This window comes from Taudactylus pleione, unplaced genomic scaffold (genome assembly GCF_031769625.1).
Source record: "Taudactylus pleione unplaced genomic scaffold, aTauple2 ptg000722l, whole genome shotgun sequence".
Taxonomy (NCBI): Eukaryota; Metazoa; Chordata; class Amphibia; order Anura; family Myobatrachidae; genus Taudactylus; species Taudactylus pleione.
The window spans coordinates 1,548,356-1,566,223 of record NW_028285124.1 but is presented as its reverse complement, the minus strand read 5'-3'; positions in this window follow the sequence as shown (position 1 = coordinate 1,566,223).

The window sequence follows — 17,868 nt, the reverse complement described above, 5'->3', positions numbered from 1 at the left end:
CAGCATAGAGACACCCACTGCTGCTTTCTCACATCTGAAATACCTCTCAGTCCTGTGTATACATCAGTAACATCAGCCACAGCTCAGCCAGCTTAGAGACCCGACTACTGCTATCTCACATCTGTAATACCTCACAGTCCTGTGTATACATCTGTAACATCAGCCACAGCACAGCCAGCATAGAGACACCCACTACTGCTATCTCACATCTGTAATACCTCTCAGTCCTGTGTATACATCTGTAACATCAGCCACAGCTCAGCCAGCATAGAGACACCCACTACTGCTTTCTCACATCTGTAACACCTCACAGTCCTATGTATACATCTGTAACATCAGTCACAGCACAGGCAGCATAGAGACCCCCACTACTGCTATCTCACATCTGTAATACCTCACAGTCCTATGTATACATCTGTAACATCAGCCACAGCTCAGCCAGCATAGAGACACCCACTACTACTATCTCACATCTGTAATACCTCACAGTCCTGTGAATACATCTGTAACATCAGCCACAGCACAGCCAGCATAGTGACACACACTACTGCTATCTCACATCTGTAATACCTCACAGTCCTATGTATACATCTGTAACATCAGCCACAGCTCAGCCAGCATAGAGACACCCACTGCTGCTTTCTCACATCTGAAATACCTCTCAGTCCTGTGTATACATCTGTAACATCAGCCACAGCTCAGCCAGCATAGAGACACCCACTACTGCTATCTCACATCTGTAATACCTCACAGTCCTGTGTATACATCTGTAACATCAGCCACAGCTCATCCAGCATTGAGACGCCCACTACTGCTTTCTCACATCCATAATACCTCACAGTCCTGTGTATACATCTGTAACATCAGCCACAGCTCAGCCAGCATAGAGACACCCACTACTGCTATCTCACATCTGTAATACCTCACAGTCCTGTGTATACATCAGTAATATCAGCCACAGCACAGCCAGCATAGAGATACCCACTGCTGCTAACTCACGTCTGTAATACCTCACAGTCCTGTGTATACATCTGTAACATCAGCCACAGCACAGCCAACATAGAGACACCCACTACTGCTATGTCACATCTGTAATACCTCACAGTCCTGTGTATACATCTGAAACATCAGCCACAGCTCAGCCAGCATAGAGACACCCACTACTGCTATCTCACATCTGTAACACCTCACAGTCCTATGTATACATCAGTAATATCAGCCACAGCACAGCCAGCTCAGAGATACCCACTACTGCTATCTCAAATCTGTAATACCTCACAGTCCTGTGTATACATCTGTAACATCAGCCACAACACAGCCAGCATAGAGACACCCACTACTGCTATGTCACATCTGTAATACCTCACAGTCCTGTGTATACATCTGTAACATCAGCCACAGCTCAGCCAGCATAGAGACACCCACTACTGCTATCTCACATCTGTAATACCTCACAGTCCTGTGTATACATCAGTAATATCAGCCACAGCACAGCCAGCATATAGACAACCACTACTGCTATCTCACATCTGTAATACCTCACAGTCCTGTGTATACATCTGTAACATCAGCCACAGCACAGCCAGCATAGAGATACCCACTACTGCTATCTCACATCTCTCATACCTCACAGTCCTGTGTATACATCTGTATCAGCCACAGCTCAGCCAGCATAGAGACGCCCACTACTACTATCTCACATCTGTAATACCTCACAGTCCTGTGTATACATCTGTAACATCAGCCACAGCTCAGCCAGCATAGAGACACCCACTACTGCTATCTCACATCTGTAATACCTCACAGTCCTGTGTATACATCTATAACATCAGCCACAGCTCAGCCAGCATAGAGACACCCACTACTGCTATCTCACATCTGTAATACCTCACAGTCCTGTGTATACACCAGTAACATCAGCCACAGCTCAGCCAGCATAGAGACACCCACTACTGCTATCTCACATCTGTAATACCTCACAGTCCTGTGTATACATCTGTAACATCAGCCACAGCTCAGCCAGCATAGAGACACCCACTGCTGCTTTCTCACATCTGAAATACCTCTCAGTCCTGTGTATACATCTGTAACATCAGCCACAGCTCAGCCAGCATAGAGACACCCACTACTGCTATCTCACATCTGTAATACCTCACAGTCCTGTGTATACATCTGTAACATCAGCCACAGCTCATCCAGCATTGAGACGCCCACTACTGCTTTCTCACATCCATAATACCTCACAGTCCTGTGTATACATCTGTAACATCAGCCACAGCTCATCCAGCATAGAGACGCCCACTACTGCTATCTCACATCTGTAATACCTCACATTCCTGTGTATACATCTGTAACATCAGCCACAGCACAGCCAGCATAGAGACACCCACTACTGCTATCTCACATCTGTAATACCTCACAGTCCTGTGTATACATCTGTAACATCAGCCACAGCTCAGCCAGCATAGAGACGCCCACTACTGCTATCTCACATCTGTAATACCTCACAGTCCTGTGTATACATCTGTAACATCAGCCACAGCTCAGCCAGCATAGAGACACCCACTACTGCTATCTCACGTCTGTAATACCTCATAGTCCTGTGTATACATCTGTAACATCAGCCACAGCACAGCCAGCATAGAGATGCCCACTACTGCTTTCTCACATCTGTAATACCTCACAGTCCTGTGTATACATCAGTAACATCAGCCACAGCACAGCAAGTATAGAGACACCCACTACTGCTTTCTCACATCTGTAATACCTCACAGTCCTGTGTATACATCAGTAACATCAACCACAGCTCAGCCAGCATATAGACACACACTACTGCTATCTCAAATCTGTAATACCTCACAGTCCTGTGTATACATCTATAACATCAGCCACAACTCAGCCAGCATAGACACCCACTACTGCTATCTCACATCTGTAATACCTCACAGTCCTGTGTATACACCAGTAACATCAGCCACAGCACAGCCAGCAGAGAGACACCCACTACTACTATCTCACATCCGTAATACCTCACAGTCCTGTGTATACATCTGTAACATCAACCACAGCTCAGCCAGCATAGAGAAACACACACCTCTGCTGTCTCACTTCTGTAATACCTCACAGTCCTGTGTATACATCTGTAACATCAGCCACAGCTCAGCCAGCATAGAGACACCCACTACTGCTATCTCACATCTATAATACCTCACAGTCCTGTGTATACATCAGTAACATCAGCCACAGCTCAGCCAGCATAGAGACACCCACTACTGCTATCTCACATCTGTAATACCTCACAGTCCTGTGTATACATCTGTAACATCAGGCACAGCTCAGCCAGCATAGAGACACCCACTACTGCTATCTCACATCTGTAATACCTTACAGTCCTGTGTATACATCTGTAACATCAGCCACAGCTCAGCCAGCATAGAGACACCCACTACTGCTATCTCACATCTGTAATACCTCACAGTCCTGTGTATACATCTGTAACATCAGGCACAGCTCAGCCAGCATAGAGACACCCACTACTGCTATCTCATATCTGTAATACCTCACAGTCCTGTGTATACATCTATAACATCAGCCACAGCTCAGCCAGCATAGAGACACCCACTACTGCTATCTCACATCTGTAATACCTCACAGTCCTGTGTATACACCAGTAACATCAGCCACAGCTCAGCCAGCATAGAGACACCCACTACTGCTATCTCACATCTGTAATACCTCACAGTCCTGTGTATACATCAGTAATATCAGCCACAGCACAGGCAGCATAGAGACACCCACTACTGCTTTCTCACATCTGTAACACCTCACAGTCCTATGTATACATCTGTAACATCAGTCACAGCACAGGCAGCATAGAGACCCCCACTACTGCTATCTCACATCTGTAATACCTCACAGTCCTATGTATACATCTGTAACATCAGCCACAGCTCAGCCAGCATAGAGACACCCACTACTACTATCTCACATCTGTAATACCTCACAGTCCTGTGTATACATCTGTAACATCAGCCACAGCACAGCCAGCATAGTGACACACACTACTGCTATCTCACATCTGTAATACCTCACAGTCCTATGTATACATCTGTAACATCAGCCACAGCTCAGCCAGCATAGAGACACCCACTGCTGCTTTCTCACATCTGAAATACCTCTCAGTCCTGTGTATACATCTGTAACATCAGCCACAGCTCAGCCAGCATAGAGACACCCACTACTGCTATCTCACATCTGTAATACCTCACAGTCCTGTGTATACATCTGTAACATCAGCCACAGCTCATCCAGCATTGAGACGCCCACTACTGCTTTCTCACATCCATAATACCTCACAGTCCTGTGTATACATCTGTAACATCAGCCACAGCTCATCCAGCATAGAGACGCCCACTACTGCTATCTCACATCTGTAATACCTCACATTCCTGTGTATACATCTGTAACATCAGCCACAGCACAGCCAGCATAGAGACACCCACTACTGCTATCTCACATCTGTAATACCTCACAGTCCTGTGTATACATCTGTAACATCAGCCACAGCTCAGCCAGCATAGAGACACCCACTGCTGCTTTCTCACATCTGAAATACCTCTCAGTCCTGTGTATACATCTGTAACATCAGCCACAGCTCAGCCAGCATAGAGACACCCACTACTGCTATCTCACATCTGTAATACCTCACAGTCCTGTGTATACATCTGTAACATCAGCCACAGCTCATCCAGCATTGAGACGCCCACTACTGCTTTCTCACATCCATAATACCTCACAGTCCTGTGTATACATCTGTAACATCAGCCACAGCTCATCCAGCATAGAGACGCCCACTACTGCTATCTCACATCTGTAATACCTCACATTCCTGTGTATACATCTGTAACATCAGCCACAGCACAGCCAGCATAGAGACACCCACTACTGCTATCTCACATCTGTAATACCTCACAGTCCTGTGTATACATCTGTAAAATCAGCCACAGCTCAGCCAGCATAGAGACGCCCACTACTGCTATCTCACATCTGTAATACCTCACAGTCCTGTGTATACATCTGTAACATCAGCCACAGCTCAGCCAGCATAGAGACACCCACTACTGCTATCTCACGTCTGTAATACCTCATAGTCCTGTGTATACATCTGTAACATCAGCCACAGCACAGCCAGCATAGAGATGCCCACTACTGCTTTCTCACATCTGTAATACCTCACAGTCCTGTGTATACATCAGTAACATCAGCCACAGCACAGCAAGTATAGAGACACCCACTACTGCTTTCTCACATCTTTAATACCTCACAGTCCTGTGTATACATCAGTAACATCAACCACAGCTCAGCCAGCATATAGACACACACTACTGCTATCTCAAATCTGTAATACCTCACAGTCCTGTGTATACATCTATAACATCAGCCACAACTCAGCCAGCATAGAGACACCCACTACTGCTATCTCACATCTGTAATACCTCACAGTCCTGTGTATACACCAGTAACATCAGCCACAGCACAGCCAGCAGAGAGACACCCACTACTACTATCTCACATCCGTAATACCTCACAGTCCTGTGTATACATCTGTAACATCAACCACAGCTCAGCCAGCATAGAGAAACACACACCTCTGCTGTCTCACTTCTGTAATACCTCACAGTCCTGTGTATACATCTGTAACATCAGCCACAGCTCAGCCAGCATAGAGACACCCACTACTGCTATCTCACATCTATAATACCTCACAGTCCTGTGTATACATCAGTAACATCAGCCACAGCTCAGCCAGCATAGAGACACCCACTACTGATATCTCACATCTGTAATACCTCACAGTCCTGTGTATACATCTGTAACAGGCACAGCTCAGCCAGCATAGAGACACCCACTACTGCTATCTCACATCTGTAATACCTTACAGTCCTGTGTATACATCTGTAACATCAGCCACAGCTCAGCCAGCATAGAGACACCCACTACTGCTATCTCACATCTGTAATACCTCACAGTCCTGTGTATACATCTATAACATCAGGCACAGCTCAGCCAGCATAGAGACACCCACTACTGCTATCTCACATCTGTAATACCTCACAGTCCTGTGTATACATCTATAACATCAGCCACAGCTCAGCCAGCATAGAGACACCCACTACTGCTATCTCACATCTGTAATACCTCACAGTCCTGTGTATACACCAGTAACATCAGCCACAGCTCAGCCAGCATAGAGACACCCACTACTGCTATCTCACATCTGTAATACCTCACAGTCCTGTCTATACATCAGTAATATCAGCCACAGCACAGGCAGCATAGAGACACCCACTACTGCTTTCTCACATCTGTAACACCTCACGGTCCTATGTATACATCTGTAACATCAGTCACAGCACAGGCAGCATAGAGACCCCCACTACTGCTATCTCACATCTGTAATACCTCACAGTCCTATGTATACATCTGTAACATCAGCCACAGCTCAGCCAGCATAGAGACACCCACTACTACTATCTCACATCTGTAATACCTCACAGTCCTGTGTATACATCTGTAACATCAGCCACAGCACAGCCAGCATAGTGACACACACTACTGCTATCTCACATCTGTAATACCTCACAGTCCTATGTATACATCTGTAACATCAGCCACAGCTCAGCCAGCATAGAGACACCCACTGCTGCTTTCTCACATCTGAAATACCTCTCAGTCCTGTGTATACATCTGTAACATCAGCCACAGCTCAGCCAGCATAGAGACACCCACTACTGCTATCTCACATCTGTAATACCTCACAGTCCTGTGTATACATCTGTAACATCAGCCACAGCTCATCCAGCATTGAGACGCCCACTACTGCTTTCTCACATCCATAATACCTCACAGTCCTGTGTATACATCTGTAACATCAGCCACAGCTCATCCAGCATAGAGACGCCCACTACTGCTATCTCACATCTGTAATACCTCACATTCCTGTGTATACATCTGTAACATCAGCCACAGCACAGCCAGCATAGAGACACCCACTACTGCTATCTCACCTCTTTAATACCTCACTGTCCTGTGTATACATCTGTAACATCAGCCACAGCTCAGCCAGCATAGAGACACCACTACTGCTATCTCACATCCGTAATACCTCACAGTCCTGTGTATACATCAGTAACATCAGCCACAGCTGAGCCAGCATAGAGACACCCACTACTGCTATCTCACATCTGTAATACCTCACAGTCCTGTGTATACATCTGTAATATCAGACACAGCACAGCCAGCATAGACGCCCACTATTGCTTTCTCACATCTGTAATACCTCACAGTCCTGTGTATACATCTGTAACATCAGCCACAGCACAGCCAGCATAGAGACGCCCACTACTGCTATCTCACATCTGTAATACCTCACAGTCCTGTGTATACATCAGTAACATCAGCCACAGCTCAGCCAGCATAGAGACCCCACTACTGCTATATCACATCTGTAATACCTCACAGTCCTGTGTATACATCTGTAACATCAGCCACCGCTCAGCCAGCATAGAGACGCCCACTACTGCTATCTCACATATGTAATACCTCACAGTCCTGTGTATACATCTGTAACATCAGCCACAGCTCATCCAGCATAGAGACGCCCACTACTGCTATCTCACATCCATAATACCTCACATTCCTGTGTATACATCTGTAACATCAGCCACAGCACAGCCAGCATAGAGACACCCACTACTGCTATCTCACATCTGTAATACCTCACAGTCCTGTGTATACATCTGTAACATCAGCCACAGCTCAGCCAGCATAGAGACGCCCACTACTGCTATCTCACATCTGTAATACCTCACAGTCCTGTGTATACATCTGTAACATCAGCCACAGCTCAGCCAGCATAGAGACACCCACTACTGCTATCTCACGTCTGTAATACCTCATAGTCCTGTGTATACATCTGTAACATCAGCCACAGCACAGCCAGCATAGAGATGCCCACTACTGCTTTCTCACATCTGTAATACCTCACAGTCCTGTGTATACATCAGTAACATCAGCCACAGCACAGCAAGTATAGAGACACCCACTACTGCTTTCTCACATCTGTAATACCTCACAGTCCTGTGTATACATCAGTAACATCAACCACAGCTCAGCCAGCATATAGACACACACTACTGCTATCTCAAATCTGTAATACCTCACAGTCCTGTGTATACATCTATAACATCAGCCACAACTCAGCCAGCATAGAGACACCCACTACTGCTATCTCACATCTGTAATATCTCACAGTCCTGTGTATACACCAGTAACATCAGCCACAGCACATCCAGCAGAGAGACACCCACTACTACTATCTCACATCCGTAATACCTCACAGTCCTGTGTATACATCTGTAACATCAACCACAGCTCAGCCAGCATAGAGAAACACACACCTCTGCTGTCTCACTTCTGTAATACCTCACAGTCCTGTGTATACATCTGTAACATCAGCCACAGCTCAGCCAGCATAGAGACACCCACTACTGCTATCTCACATCTATAATACCTCACAGTCCTGTGTATACATCAGTAACATCAGCCACAGCTCAGCCAGCATAGAGACACCCACTACTGCTATCTCACATCTGTAATACCTCACAGTCCTGTGTATACATCTGTAACATCAGGCACAGCTCAGCCAGCATAGAGACACCCACTACTGCTATCTCACATCTGTAATACCTCACAGTCCTGTGTATACATCTGTAACATCAGCCACAGCTCAGCCAGCATAGAGACACCCACTACTGCTATCTCACATCTGTAATACCTCACAGTCCTGTGTATACATCTGTAACATCAGGCACAGCTCAGCCAGCATAGAGACACCCACTACTGCTATCTCACATCTGTAATACCTCACAGTCCTGTGTATACATCTATAACATCAGCCACAGCTCAGCCAGCATAGAGACACCCACTACTGCTATCTCACATCTGTAATACCTCACAGTCCTGTGTATACACCAGTAACATCAGCCACAGCTCAGCCAGCATAGAGACACCCACTACTGCTATCTCACATCTGTAATACCTCACAGTCCTGTGTATACATCAGTAATATCAGCCACAGCACAGGCAGCATAGAGACACCCACTACTGCTTTCTCACATCTGTAACACCTCACAGTCCTATGTATACATCTGTAACATCAGTCACAGCACAGGCAGCATAGAGACCCCCACTACTGCTATCTCACATCTGTAATACCTCACAGTCCTATGTATACATCTGTAACATCAGCCACAGCTCAGCCAGCATAGAGACACCCACTACTACTATCTCACATCTGTAATACCTCACAGTCCTGTGTATACATCTGTAACATCAGCCACAGCACAGCCAGCATAGTGACACACACTACTGCTATCTCACATCTGTAATACCTCACAGTCCTATGTATACATCTGTAACATCAGCCACAGCTCAGCCAGCATAGAGACACCCACTGCTGCTTTCTCACATCTGAAATACCTCTCAGTCCTGTGTATACATCTGTAACATCAGCCACAGCTCAGCCAGCATAGAGACACCCACTACTGCTATCTCACATCTGTAATACCTCACAGTCCTGTGTATACATCTGTAACAGCAGCCACAGCTTATCCAGCATTGAGACGCCCACTACTGCTTTCTCACATCCATAATACCTCACAGTCCTGTGTATACATCTGTAACATCAGCCACAGCTCATCCAGCATAGAGACGCCCACTACTGCTATCTCACATCTGTAATACCTCACATTCCTGTGTATACATCTGTAACATCAGCCACAGCACAGCCAGCATAGAGACACCCACTACTGCTATCTCACATCTGTAATACCTCACAGTCCTGTGTATACATCTGTAACATCAGCCACAGCTCAGCCAGCATAGAGACACCACTACTGCTATCTCACATCCGTAATACCTCACAGTCCTGTGTATACATCAGTAACATCAGCCACAGCTCAGCCAGCATAGAGACACCCACTACTGCTATCTCACATCTGTAATACCTCATAGTCCTGTGTATACATCTGTAACATCATCCACAGCTCAGCCAGCATAGAGACACCCACTACTGCTATCTCACATCTGTAATTCCTCACAGTCCTATGTATACATCTATAACATCAGCCACAGCTCAGCCAGCATAGAGACACCCACTACTGCTATCTCACCTCTGTAATACCTCACTGTCCTGTGTATACATCTGTAACATCAGCCACAGCTCAGCCAGCATAGAGACACCACTACTGCTATCTCACATCCGTAATACCTCACAGTCCTGTGTATACATCAGTAACATCAGCCACAGCTCAGCCAGCATAGAGACACCCACTACTGCTATCTCACATCTGTAATACCTCACAGTCCTGTGTATACATCTGTAATATCAGACACAGCACAGCCAGCATAGACGCCCATTATTGCTTTCTCACATCTGTAATACCTCACAGTCCTGTGTATACATCTGTAACATCAGCCACAGCACAGCCAGCATAGAGACGCCCACTACTGCTATCTCACATCTGTAATACCTCACAGTCCTGTGTATACATCAGTAACATCAGCCACAGCTCAGCCAGCATAGAGACCCCACTACTGCTATATCACATCTGTAATACCTCACAGTCCTGTGTATACATCTGTAACATCAGCCACCGCTCAGCCAGCATAGAGAAGCCCACTACTGCTATCTCACATATGTAATACCTCACAGTCCTGTGTATACATCTGTAACATCAGCCACAGCTCATCCAGCATAGAGACGCCCACTACTGCTATCTCACATCCATAATACCTCACAGTCCTGTGTATACATCTGTAACATCAGCCACAGCTCAGCCAGCATAGAGACACCCACTACTGCTATCTCACATCTGTAATACCTCACAGTCCTGTGTATACATCTGTATCAGCCACAGCTCAGCCAGCATAGAGACGCCCACTACTGCTATCTCACATCTGTAATACCTCACAGTCCTGTGTATACATCTGTAACTTCAGCCACAGCTCAGCCAGCATAGAGACACCAATACTGCTATCTCACGTCTGTAATACCTCACAGTCCTGTGCATACATCTGTAACATCAGCTACAGCACAGCCAGCATAGAGACGCCCACTACTGCTATCTCACATCTGTAATACCTCATAGTCCTGTGTATACATCTGTAACATCAGCCACAGCACAGCAAGCATAGAGACACCCACTACTGCTATCTCACATCTGTAATACCTCACAGTCCTGTGTATACATCTGTAACATCAGCCACAGCTCAGCCAGCATATAGACACCCACTACTGCTATCTCACATCTGTAATACCTCACAGTCCTGTGTATACATCTATAACATCAGCCACAGCTCAGCCAGCATAGAGACACCCACTACTGCTATCTCACATCTGTAATACCTCACAGTCCTGTGTATACACCAGTAACATCAGCCACAGCACAGCCAGCATAGAGACCCCCACTACTGCTATCTCACATCTGTAATACCTCATAGTCCTGTGTATACATCTGTAACATCAGCCACAGCACAGCCAGCATAGAGACACCCACTACTGCTATCTCACATCTGTAACACCTCACAGTCCTATGTATACATCTGTAACATCAGCCACAGCTCAGCCAGCATAGAGACGCCCACTACTGCTATCTCACATCTGAAATACCTCTCAGTCCTGTGTATACATCAGTAACATCAGCCACAGCTCAGCCAGCATAGAGACACCCACTGCTGCTTTCTCACATCTGAAATACCTCTCAGTCCTGTGTATACATCAGTAACATCAGCCACAGCTCAACCAGCTTAGAGACCCGACTACTGCTATCTCACATCTGTAATACCTCACAGTCCTGTGTATACATCTGTAACATCAGCCACAGCACAGCCAGCATAGAGACACCCACTACTGCTATCTCACATCTGTAATACCTCTCAGTCCTGTGTATACATCTGTAACATCAGCCACAGCTCAGCCAGCATAGAGACACCCACTACTGCTTTCTCACATCTGTAACACCTCACAGTCCTATGTATACATCTGTAACATCAGTCACAGCACAGGCAGCATAGAGACCCCCACTACTGCTATCTCACATCTGTAATACCTCACAGTCCTATGTATACATCTGTAACATCAGCCACAGCTCAGCCAGCATAGAGACACCCACTACTACTATCTCACATCTGTAATACCTCACAGTCCTGTGAATACATCTGTAACATCAGCCACAGCACAGCCAGCATAGTGACACACACTACTGCTATCTCACATCTGTAATACCTCACAGTCCTATGTATACATCTGTAACATCAGCCACAGCTCAGCCAGCATAGAGACACCCACTGCTGCTTTCTCACATCTGAAATGCCTCTCAGTCCTGTGTATACATCTGTAACATCAGCCACAGCTCAGCCAGCATAGAGACACCCACTACTGCTATCTCACATCTGTAATACCTCACAGTCCTGTGTATACATCTGTAACATCAGCCACAGCTCATCCAGCATTGAGACGCCCACTACTGCTTTCTCACATCCATAATACCTCACAGTCCTGTGTATACATCTGTAACATCAGCCACAGCTCATCCAGCATAGAGACGCCCACTACTGCTATCTCACATCTGTAATACCTCACATTCCTGTGTATACATCTGTAACATCAGCCACAGCATAGCCAGCATAGAGACACCCACTACTGCTATCTCACATCTGTAATACCTCACAGTCCTGTGTATACATCTGTATCATCAGCCACAGCTCAGAGAGCATAGAGACACCCACTACTGCTATCTCATATCTGTAATACCTCATAGTCCTGTGTATACATCTGTAACATCATCCACAGCTCAGCCAGCATAGAGACACCCACTACTGCTATCTCACATCTGTAATTCCTCACAGTCCTATGTATACATCTATAACATCAGCCACAGCTCAGCCAGCATAGAGACACCCACTACTGCTATCTCACCTCTGTAATACCTCACTGTCCTGTGTATACATCTGTAACATCAGCCACAGCTCAGCCAGCATAGAGACACCACTACTGCTATCTCACATCCGTAATACCTCACAGTCCTGTGTATACATCAGTAACATCAGCCACAGCTCAGCCAGCATAGAGACACCCACTACTGCTATCTCACATCTGTAATACCTCACAGTCCTGTGTATACATCTGTAATATCAGACACAGCACAGCCAGCATAGACGCCCACTATTGCTTTCTCACATCTGTAATACCTCACAGTCCTGTGTATACATCTGTAACATCAGCCACAGCACAGCCAGCATAGAGACGCCCACTACTGCTATCTCACATCTGTAATACCTCACAGTCCTGTGTATACATCAGTAACATCAGCCACAGCTCAGCCAGCATAGAGACCCCACTACTGCTATCTCACATCTGTAATACCTCACAGTCCTGTGTATACATCTGTAACATCAGCCACCGCTCAGCCAGCATAGAGACGCCCACTACTGCTATCTCACATCTGTAACACCTCACAGTCCTATGTATACATCTGTAACATCAGCCACAGCTCAGCCAGCATAGAGACGCCCACTACTGCTATCTCACATCCGTAATACCTCACAGTCCTGTGTATACATCAGTAACATCAGCCACAGCTCAGCCAGCATAGAGACACCCACTACTGCTATCTCACATCTGTAATACCTCACAGTCCTGTGTATACATCAGTAATATCAGCCACAGCACAGCCAGCATAGAGATACCCACTACTGCTATCTCACGTCTGTAATACCTCACAGTCCTGTGTATACATCTGTAACATCAGCCACAGCACAGCCAGCATAGAGACACCCACTACTGCTATGTCACATCTGTAATACCTCACAGTCCTATGTATACATCAGTAATATCAGCCACAGCACAGCCAGCATAGAGATACCCACTACTGCTATCTCAAATCTGTAATACCTCACAGTCCTGTGTATACATCTGTAACATCAGCCACAGCACAGCCAGCATAGAGACACCCACTACTGCTATGTCACATCTGTAATACCTCACAGTCCTGTGTATACATCTGTAACATCAGCCACAGCTCAGCCAGCATAGAGACACCCACTACTGCTATCTCACATCTGTAATACCTCACAGTCCTGTGTATACATCAGTAATATCAGCCACAGCACAGCCAGCATATAGACACCCACTACTGCTATCTCACATCTGTAATACCTCACAGTCCTGTGTATACATCTGTAACATCAGCCACAGCACAGCCAGCATAGAGATACCCACTACTGCTATCTCACATCTCTAATACCTCACAGTCCTGTGTATACATCTGTATCAGCCACAGCTCAGCCAGCATAGAGACGCCCACTACTACTATCTCACATCTGTAATACCTCACAGTCCTGTGTATACATCTGTAACATCAGCCACAGCTCAGCCAGCATAGAGACACCCACTACTGCTATCTCACATCTGTAATACCTCACAGTCCTGTGTATACATCTATAACATCAGCCACAGCTCAGCCAGCATAGAGACACCCACTACTGCTATCTCACATCTGTAATACCTCACAGTCCTGTGTATACACCAGTAACATCAGCCACAGCTCAGCCAGCATAGAGACACCCACTACTGCTATCTCACATCTGTAATACCTCACAGTCCTGTGTATACATCAGTAATATCAGCCACAGCACAGGCAGCATAGAGACACCCACTACTGCTTTCTCACATCTGTAACACCTCACAGTCCTGTGTATACATCTATAACATCAGCCACAACTCAGCCAGCATAGAGACACCCACTACTGCTATCTCACATCTGTAATACCTCACAGTCCTGTGTATACACCAGTAACATCAGCCACAGCACAGCCAGCAGAGAGACACCCACTACTACTATCTCACATCCGTAATACCTCACAGTCCTGTGTATACATCTGTAACATCAACCACAGCTCAGCCAGCATAGAGAAACACACACCTCTGCTGTCTCACTTCTGTAATACCTCACAGTCCTGTGTATACATCTGTAACATCAGCCACCGCTCAGCCAGCATAGAGACACCCACTACTGCTATCTCACATCTATAATACCTCACAGTCCTGTGTATACATCAGTAACATCAGCCACAGCTCAGCCAGCATAGAGACACCCACTACTACTATCTCACATCTGTAATACCTCACAGTCCTGTGTATACATCTGTAACATCAGTCACAGCTCAGCCAGCATAGAGACACCCACTACTGCTATCTCACATCTGTAATACCTTACAGTCCTGTGTATACATCTGTAACATCAGCCACAGCTCAGCTAGCATAGAGACACCCACTACTGCTATCTCACATCTGTAATACCTCACAGTCCTGTGTATACATCTGTAACATCAGGCACAGCTCAGCCAGCATAGAGACACCCACTACTGCTATCTCACATCTGTAATACCTCACAGTCCTGTGTATACATCTATAACATCAGCCACAGCTCAGCCAGCATAGAGACACACACTACTGCTATCTCACATCTGTAATACCTCACAGTCCTGTGTATACACCAGTAACATCAGCCACAGCTCAGCCAGCATAGAGACACCCACTACTGCTATCTCACATCTGTAATACCTCACAGTCCTGTGTATACATCAGTAATATCAGCCACAGCACAGGCAGCATAGAGACACCCACTACTGCTTTCTCACATCGGTAACACCTCACAGTCCTATGTATACATCTGTAACATCAGTCACAGCACAGGCAGCATAGAGACCCCCACTACTGCTATCTCACATCTGTAATACCTCACAGTCCTATGTATACATCTGTAACATCAGCCACAGCTCAGCCAGCATAGAGACACCCACTACTACTATCTCACATCTGTAATACCTCACAGTCCTGTGTATACATCTGTAACATCAGCCACAGCACAGCCAGCATAGTGACACACACTACTGCTATCTCACATCTGTAATACCTCACAGTCCTGTGTATACATCTGTAACATCAGCCACAGCTCAGCCAGCATAGAGACACCCACTACTGCTATCTCACATCTGTAATACCTCACAGTCCTGTGTATACATCTGTAACATCAGCCACAGCTCATCCAGCATTGAGACGCCCACTACTGCTTTCTCACATCCATAATACCTCACAGTCCTGTGTATACATCTGTAACATCAGCCACAGCTCATCCAGCATAGAGACGCCCACTACTGCTATCTCACATCTGTAATACCTCACATTCCTGTGTATACATCTGTAACATCAGCCACAGCTCAGCCAGTATAGAGACACCCACTACTGCTATCTCACATCTGTAATACCTCACAGTCCTGTGTATACATCTGTAACATCAGCCACAGCTCAGCCAGCATAGAGACACCCACTACTGCTATCTCACATCTATAATACCTCACAGTCCTGTGTATACATCAGTAACATCAGCCACAGCTCAGCCAGCATAGAGACACCCACTACTGCTATCTCACATCTGTAATACCTCACAGTCCTGTGTATACATCTGTAACATCAGGCACAGCTCAGCCAGCATAGAGACACCCACTACTGCTATCTCACATCTGTAATACCTCACAGTCCTGTGTATACATCTGTAACATCAGCCACAGCTCAGCCAGCATAGAGAAACCCACTACTGCTATCTCACATCTGTAATACCTCACAGTCCTGTGTATACATCAGTAACATCAGCCACAGCTCAGCCAGCATAGAGACACCCACTACTGCTATCTCACATCTGTAATACCTCACAGTCCTGTGTATACATCTGTAACATCAGGCACAGCTCAGCCAGCATAGAGACACCCACTACTGCTATCTCACATCTGTAATACCTCACAGTCCTGTGTATACATCTGTAACATCAGCCACAGCTCAGCCAGCATAGAGAGCCCACTACTTCTATCTCACACCTGTAATACCTCACAGTCCTGTGTATACATCGGGAACATCGAGTAACATCAGACCCTCACGCACAATTACAGCAGGTTACTCAGAAATCGCTAATCTCGTCACACGCAGTGTACTCAGGCTGTGTATGCTGTCACAGTGGATAATTTATGTACGCCCCTGTAACGGCGTTCAAACGTACTGACACGCCTGCGTTTTGCGGTCCACCCCCCCATAAACACCCCAAATGCTCACTTCCTTTCAATCACTCTGCGATCGGTCTGCCTGGTCTCTGCAATCGCAGTACGATCGCTGTGGTGCCTTTGCGCAGTGCGATGCATGCAACAATTGGCCGTCTTCATGCGCAATAGCGACCCATAATGAATCAGACCCATTGTTACAATGTCATGGAGATACAATGTTATCAGTACTACATACATTCATACTACATACATACTATATACAACTACAAACATACTACACACTACATACATACATACTACATTTAAAGCCGCAATTACTTATGAGACTGGTGTTGCCTTAATCCCACTTCGCTGAAAACACAAAGATTCATCAAACTTAGGCCCTGATGCAGAGGCGCACGTGCGTTCTCTCTAAATGAGGGCGTCCCTTTTTTTTTTAAATTCCAGCCTCCAGGCCGCTCGCACAGCTGTGGGTGACCCTTATGGTAGGATCTCAGCACTCGCAATGTCAAGTGGACTTCCTGCTCTAATAGAGCAGGAAGTCCACTACTGACATCACGAATGTGGCCGCCCACAAACGGCAGGGGTTCCTTCGGGTATGCCTCCGTATGTAAAGCCATCCCCCCTCCCCGCCTACAAAACAGGGTGAGCTGTACCCTGTACCCTGTTTTGTTGCAAGCCACGGAGCGAGTG